Source organism: Salvia splendens, chromosome 12, assembly GCF_004379255.2.
Source record: "Salvia splendens isolate huo1 chromosome 12, SspV2, whole genome shotgun sequence".
NCBI classification, from domain to species: domain Eukaryota; kingdom Viridiplantae; phylum Streptophyta; class Magnoliopsida; order Lamiales; family Lamiaceae; genus Salvia; species Salvia splendens.
The window spans coordinates 15,810,571-15,819,016 of NC_056043.1; the positions used below are offsets into that span (position 1 = coordinate 15,810,571).

General features: G+C 34.0%; 1 long non-coding RNA gene across 1 annotated transcript; it reads left to right on the plus strand.

The window, feature by feature from the left end:
• Positions 1–3,181: 3,181 nt before the first annotated feature.
• Positions 3,182–6,212, plus strand: LOC121757350. Its single transcript, XR_006041247.1, has 2 exons — positions 3,182–3,328; positions 5,768–6,212. It is a non-coding gene; the product is annotated as an uncharacterized LOC121757350 (long non-coding RNA).
• Positions 6,213–8,446: the final 2,234 nt, after the last annotated feature.

An 8,446-nucleotide genomic window follows, 5' to 3' on the forward strand; every position in this document is an offset into this window, starting at 1 on the left:
AAAGTTCATGGTGTCATGGTAAAAATATAGTGGTATGATGGCCTCTTCATTGCTATATTCCTCAAAGTATTGGCCATCTCTCAAAGCTTCAACTTCTATATATTTCCTTTAATTCTTTGGAAGGTTTAGTTCATTGGCCAACTCTCCAATCTTCAAGATCTAGATCTTTCTCATAATTCATTGGAGGGTCTAGTCTCTGAATCCCACTTCATGAAGCTTGATAAGTTAAAAGTCACTAGATTTATCCTTCAATATATTATTGATCTCGGATATTGCCCCTGAATCCCACTTCATAAAGCTTGATAAGTTAAAAGTCACTAGATTTATCCTTTAATCCATTATTGATCTTGGATATTGCCCCTAAATCCCACTTCATAAAGCTTGATAAGTTAAATCACTAGATTTATCCTTCAATCCATTATTGATCTGCGCCTGATTGGACTCCTCCTTTTTGTTTTAGTTGTTTATATTTAACTAGGTGCAATGTGGGCTCATATTTTCCAAAATGGATCCGAAGTCAAATGAATTTGTCAGTCCTTGATCTCCTGGATGCCAATATAAGAGATGAAGCTCCAAGGTGGTTGTGGAATACGTTTCCTTTACTAAAGTCTTTATATCTATCCGACCATCAAATACGTGGTACTGTTTCGAATCTCTCATCTACCTCCATCAAGATCATAGATCTTAGTTACAATCAATTCTTAGGTCCTATACCATTATTTCCTACCAACGCTCCTGCTATTTTATTGAGTGGAAATATGTTCTCTGGTTCAATTACATCTGAAACGAGATCTTTACACGTTCTAAAAGTAAACAACAAGGAATGCAAACAGGCCAAACCAACTGGTCAAGCAGAATCTAGACCTAATCGCATGTCGCCGGACACGCCGTAAGAGCTGTTATCAAAACCTTAACCTACAATACTATTATTTAGTACACGCCGTAAGAGCTGCTAAGGAACGTGTTTAGGACATTTTGGAAAGTGTTTTGGCTGCTGCCACGCATTCTAGTGGGTTAAGTTTAAATCAACTAGACTCGGCAGAATTAAAAGACTATTCTATCTAACAGACCTAGGACACTGAAGAAAATACGGAACATGCATAAAACTGGACGTGAAATAATTTGTAAACTGGAATTAAACTACGTAGAACACCTCTTCTGATTTGACGGTTGTGCCCTTTAAGAGGGATATTTGAAATACGCTCTTTTTCTCCACTTTTGCTCCTATCGCCGTCTTTATGATTCTCCTTGGTCTGTTCGGTGGCTTGTAGTAATTCACTTCATTTCTTCAAAATTTTGCGTATGCCTGGTCAATCCGCACATCCTTCCTAGACATGGCAGATTTCTAAGCACCTGAACTCAAAATCACACATTAGTTCCCCTAAAACATAGAAATTCAACCTATAAACATTGCATGAAATGAGCCTTATAAACCTCCATTTGCCAAACTCTCCACGGTTATCTGAAATACGCTGACCTGTCAAACAATCAGTTGACAGGAGATATTCCGAACTGCTGAAAGAAAATGACCAATTTGCAAGCCCTCAATTTGGCTAACAACAGTTTTTTCTGGTGAGATTCTCAGGCTTCCCGGGCGCTTTACATAAGCTCGGTGCACTACAAATGCATGATAATGAGTTATGTGGTGAGTTGCCTTACAGTTAGAGACTTTGCCAAGCATTGCAAATCATTGATGTTGGAGGAAACAAGTTAACAGGAGAGATCCCCACTTGGATTGGCCAGATATATCAAATGCAATTTCTAAACCTTCATGGAAATAAATTGTATGGCAGGATTCCTCTCCAAATATGCAATCTTACTATTATTTAAGTCTTGGATTTGTCGATAAACAACCTGTATTCGATAACACCTGATTGTTTCAACAATTTTACAGTCTTAGCTAGTAAGGATAACACATTTTTTGATGAATCTCTTGTTGATCCAATATACACTGTCAATGAAGAGAAGCCTACGGATATTCATCATTTCAATGGAAAGGTAAGGAATCCGAATTTTGGGATAATCTTGCTCTTCTTAAACTCATTGATTTTTCAAGCAATAGATTAATTGGAATCATTCCTAAATCATTTTCCACTTTGAAGGGATTAATATCCTTGAATCTATCGAGAAATAGTTTGACAGGATTTATAATTCCAGATAGTGAAAAATTGGAGGTGCTAGATTCTCTTGATCTATCTTATAACCACCTCTCTGGCAAGTTTGGCAAAAATACACACTCTAGGTGTTCTTGGTTTGTCGAATAACAATGTGTCTGGAAAAATTCCAACGGGTACTCAACTTTAGAGCTTCAAAGCATCGGCTTATGTCGATAATGATGGACTATGTGGCGACCCTCTGCCAAAGTGCCCTGGAGATAGATTGAGGCCATCTACGACTAATCCGGGGGAAAACCTACATCTTCTCATTTATGCAAGAAGTTGCCATATCAATTGGTTTTGGTTTCATTTTTTGATTTTGGGGATTAAATGTACTCTTATAATATGACAATCATGATTTTTGGATTCATAACATCCTTATTTTTTTCAGCGGTGAAACTAGGCGCTTTAATGTTCAATCACAAGGTCGAACTCATGGTTGGTGCTCTTTCCAAGTTCCTGTAATTTTGATTGTTTTTTCTCTCTTCTTTTGTGAATTGCATTTATGTACTTTCACTATGTTTCAGTTTTTCGCTTTCTTTTGTAATCTTTATGTTTTGGTGTGTATTTGTTTCTTCTCGAAATAAATGTTTGTGTTTTTCATTCTGAGTTTCTTGCCCTTAAAATCCATATCCACACTTTGCATTTGAGTCTTTTTTTAACTGATTTTCAACCAAAACAAAGTTAAAATCGTATCTTTAAGGTCTGGTGCTGGACAAGGTGATTCTGCTAGATTTTAATCCTAGCATGTTCGGAATGACGACGAGAATGGCATCAGCAGTAAAGGGTGCCAAATCAATTCACTTCACTATTTAGTGTAAATGTTACCCTAAATAGTACCTGATCTTTCACTTCCGCACACAAATATTACTTTATTTTTATTTTCTCTTTTTTGGTACCTCGTCACTAAAATACCCTTAACAAATTTATGAATAACCTCCGAGTCTCATAAGGGTAATTTTGGAAATCCAATTAAAGCGATATGCATTACATCACCATCTCTCACCTCCTGACACTCTCTTTTTCATTACATCACTTATCTCTCTCTTCATTTCTTCCTCATCCTCATTTCTACTGCACGAGTTTGAGTGAAAGAAGGGATCGGGAGGACTCTCAAAGGGAGAGCCGGGGAGATCTCAGCAGGGTCAGAAATGCGATTTGGCAGTAAACAGGTTACGAGGATTAATTCAATTTTTTTTCAATTTTTCAATTTTATTTTCTATTTCTCCTATTACTGTTTATATCCCGAAAAATGCCTCATTTAGAGTTGCCGGAGGCGAGGCCATGGGAGGATTGTAGTTCTAACACTTTGAGATTGAGGGAAAGGGAAAAAAAATGATTTTTGGATTTAAATATGAGTATTTAAAAATTTTATTAGTAGTAGATATTTGATGTAGTATTTTGAGTTTAGATTGATGGTTTTCGACAAAATTGTAGGACAGATGTAAGATGAAAAATTAGTACGAATTTTGGAAAAAATATCTTAACTAATATGGAAACTTTATTATAATAGGAAAATATTTTAACTCTACTGTGACCTATAACTTGCATTAACTATTTTCAAGCCATGTCAAAATAATTCAAACTTTAAATTAATCTCTAATTATCTTAAATTTTTATCTAATAAAAGGTTTTAATTATAATTTAATTCACGGTACTATAAAAAAGTATTCTTGTGACATTAATTACTCCCTCCGTCTGTGAAATACTGTCCAATTTTATCATTTTGGTTCGTCCGCGAAATATTGTTCACTTTGCTTTTTTACAATTTTTAGTAAATGGATCTCACTTTCAACTAACTAATTACACTCACATTTTATTATAAATACAATATATAAATATGAAGTCTACATTCCACTAACTTTTCTTCAAATTTCTTAAAATCGTGCCAAGTCAAACTTGGACAACATTTCATGGACGGATGGAGCATCTCAAATTCAGTCATCTCGCTACAAATTAATATCGCAATTGATGGTACACGATATATACATATAGTGATGCATTCATTTGAAAACCATATCTTTTGTCAAAACATCAAACCATGTATATTTTATGCCGAGCTACAATACACAACACAACACAACACTAATCATAACCCTTGGATCATTGGGTGTATTAGGATCCTTACACCTTCTTAGTGTAAAAACACAATACAAATCACAGCTCTTAAATCATTGGATTGGATGGTTATGATAACACATAGCCGAGCTACAATATTAGAATACAAATCTACATTATTAGTCGAACTACATTATTAGACTGAATATCTACATTATCTATACTATACTTACAAGCTCGTTGTTTTGGGGGAAATTTTAAGAGTCTTCGCCCCTGTTTTCAAATTTAAGTTTTGGGGGGAATTTTACAAATATCATCCGCCAACTCACACTTCCATGCTTTGACCAATAGTTAAAATGACCCCACCACCTTCATGCATTAAAACCAGCAGTTAATAGCATCATTTTTAGTGTAAAGTTGACTAAACATCATATTATATATATATATATATATGTATGTATTCATTTCCTTTTTTTATCTTTTATTCTATTGTTCTTTTTAATCTCAGCCCCACGATTTTGTCATCTGACGGTTAGATTGATGCCACATGTCATTTAATAATGCAGATTTTTAAATGAATAATGCACGCCGACTAATAATGCACCATTATAGTGTAATAATGCATATTTTCAGTTGAATAATGCACACCGGCCAATAATGCATCATTATAGTGTAATAATGCAGATCATCACAACTATCCAATTCAAGGATCCAAGGGCTGTGATTAAAAAGAAGCTTGGACTGAAAAGCTACGAAGGACCTTAACACACCTATATATATATATATATATATATATATATATATATATATATATATATATATATAGAGTTGTGATCATATTATAACTCCTAAATCACGTAATAACCCTATAACCAAATCTGAACCACACATATTTTCTAATCTTGTGGTTGAGATTCAAACTTAGATTTACTTCATAAAAAAAGCGCGAGGTAAATATGTCATTTTCCTCATTTAATTTCTGAATTTCGCCAAATATTAGGTTTACTGCATACAATGATAGTTTGCCGGATAGAATGATAATCTGAGTTTATAAAATGATACTTTTGGCTTATATATGTTAGGTTTACTGCATACAATGATAGTTTTGCCGGATAGAATGATACTCTGAGTTGATAAAATGATACTTTTGACTGATAAAATGATATATATTAGGTTTATTGCATAAAATGATAGTTTTGTCAGATAGAATGATACTCTGAGTTGATAAAATGATACTTTTGACTAATAAAATGATAAAATGATATATGTTATGTTTATTGCATAGAATGATAGTTTTGCCGGATAGAACGATACTCTGAGTTGATAAAATGATACTTTTGACTGATAAAATGATATATGTTAGGTTTATTGCATAGAATGATAGTTTTGCCGGATAGAATGATACTCTGAGTTGATAAAATGATACTTCTGACTAATAAAATGATGTATGTTAGGTTTATTGCATAGAATGATAGTTTTGCCGAATAGAATGATACTCTGAGTTGATAAAATGATACTTTTGACTGATAAAATGATAAAATGATATTTGTTAGGTTTATTGCATAGAATGATAAAACCCGAGTTATTCAGAAAGTTGCTCTATAAATATCAGTTGCAACAACACACATTCATAAATTACAGGTTCTTCTCTCTCTTTACTTTTACTTTCATATCTTTTTTTGTCTTTGTATTTTTTGTATTATAATATTTCGCTAATTATCTTGACCATTTATATTTTACAGATTTTTTAAGGTACGTGAACATTATCTAAAATTTTTCTCTTTTTACATAGCTCAAACTCTTTATTGATTTTTAGTTTGTATTTATTTTGATGATCATTAAGGTTTGTTAGCTCTACCTAACATTTTTCTTTTTTACATTGCTTCCCTTTGTATTTTTTAGTTAGTTGTTTGTGTTTATTATTGTATTTATTTATAATTCTAACTATTACATTTACACAACATAAATCAATAGAAAACAGAATCAGATTTCTTCCAAGATCTTTTGCACACTGCACAACAAAGAAAAAATGGGGATAATTCAGAATAAGAAGACAACAGCAATACAAGTTCATTTTTGTAAGCAATACATCAATTTGTAAACATAAAGAGAGAATTACGTACACTTCATGCTCTAACTGCAATAGTATACCTTCTATCAAAGCTCATCATTTTTTCTCCAAATAGTTTCTGGGCTTTGCAGATACTAACATGCAATGGAAAAGAAGAGGAACAACAGTGAAGATCCATAAAAAGAAAAGCATTAAACACAAGAGTAGATGAAGAAAGAAAGTATGAACTGTAAAAAATGACTCGATTCAATGATCTTTTATCAATAAAGATTACCATTTTTTGAAGAAACTTTATCATAACATGAACTTCATCACTATTCTAATGGTGATGTTACAGCAACAACATATAAAAATCCAAAAGTTATTTTAGTGGGGCAGTTAAGGAATGCTTTTATATTTTTATCCGACAGTAAATAACATAGACTCTAATAATAAAATCTGACTGCTATGTTTAATGCAAAATGCAAAATATTATTTCAAATTTATAATTTCACACATCAATTTGAGAGCGAAATTGCAAATCTCACTACACTTATGTGGATAAATAATACATCTTCACAACACAATAGTAGAGACGCAGAAACACAATAGTAGAGACGCAGAGTATTATTTATCTCTCTAGCATTCCTCAATCTTCCATTCCTCATTTTATTGATTCACAACACAAATAGTAAAATTGGTATAGAATAAAAATCATGATAAAAAATAACGAGATAAACACACAATACAACACAACCAAGGTATTAAAGATGTATAAAAAACATTAGTAATAACAAAGACTAATTTTAGCCAACATAATCATGTTTGCTTTCGTAAAAGCAAAAAATAGTAAGGACCACTTAAAATAATTAATGATTTCGATCATACTGCACATAAATACTGTCACGTTCGCATTTTCTAAGGATAGAAAACACGGTTGATCGCGACTACGAGAGGGTTAAAGAAGCGGGAAAGAAATGGGGAAATCAACACAAATCGACCATAGCTCGAAACAAATGAGAATAGTTCGAATAAAATCAGAGTATCTCAACAATCAACAACTCAAAAAAAAATGGCAGCCAATGCATTTAAAACACTTGAATTAATTAATTAACTTAATGAATAAGACAGCCACGCTCTCCAAAATCGGATTCCTCTTTCCCAAAATTTTGAGCAGCAAATTCCCTTCTCTCCCTATCTCCACGCTACCTCCGTCTCTCATCTCACTCGAATCAAAGTCAGGAAAATTTCCAAATTCATAAACCCCTTTCCTTCTTCACCAAATCGGACTCTCTTTCAAAAAGATTTCTGAATTACACATCCCTGCTCCATCTATCTTCTACTCGCCGCTGCCTCTGTCAAAACACCGCTGCAACCTCCATCCGGCCAGCTCCACCGGTCGCTGTTGCTGCTGTCCGCTCTAAGTCGCCGTCGCTGCCCGCTGATTCGCCCTTCCTCCGTCGCAGCTCCACATTAGTTCAGCTCGGAGTGGATCCCGTTCTGCCGCTGCACTTCCGCCGGTCACTTGCCGCGACGCAGCAGGAGCTGCTGCTGTTCGTCGTTGTTCGCTCTCTCTCTCCTTGTCAATTCGCTGCTGGGATCGCCATCGCCATCTCACCCCTTTTTCTCCCCTCATCTTTCGGTTTCTTCTCTCCAAAATTGGATGTGTGATTGTTGCTAGGGTTTTGAAAGAAATTGGGTAAAGGCTGTTTATTATTGTGTGAACGTGGGATATATACATAGGCAAAATTGATAGATATTAATGGATTTAGTGGTTGTAGAGATTTTAGCAAAGATGGAGATATTGAAAGAAAGAAAAAACAATATCCCAAAATGAAAGGAAAAAGGCTGGCGTTACAAATACAAGCGATTTATGAATATGAATCACACTTTTAGAAACAGCTTCACCCGAAACATGGAGTATATACATAGGTAACTTTCCAAGTAAATTTTTGTTAGGTGAAAAAATTAAATGTTCTGTTGCAGAAAATATAGATGACATACTGTCTAGATACAGTCTAGATGTGAAATAAATTGATAATTAAATATTCCAACTCACCTCAAAAACCATGCTACTACTCTCCCTGACAAAACTTAGAACACAATATTGATGGAAACATGTGGAAAATGAGGGAGACTTTTGATGTGGCCAAAACCTATGGCCTTTCATCTTAAGTAACCT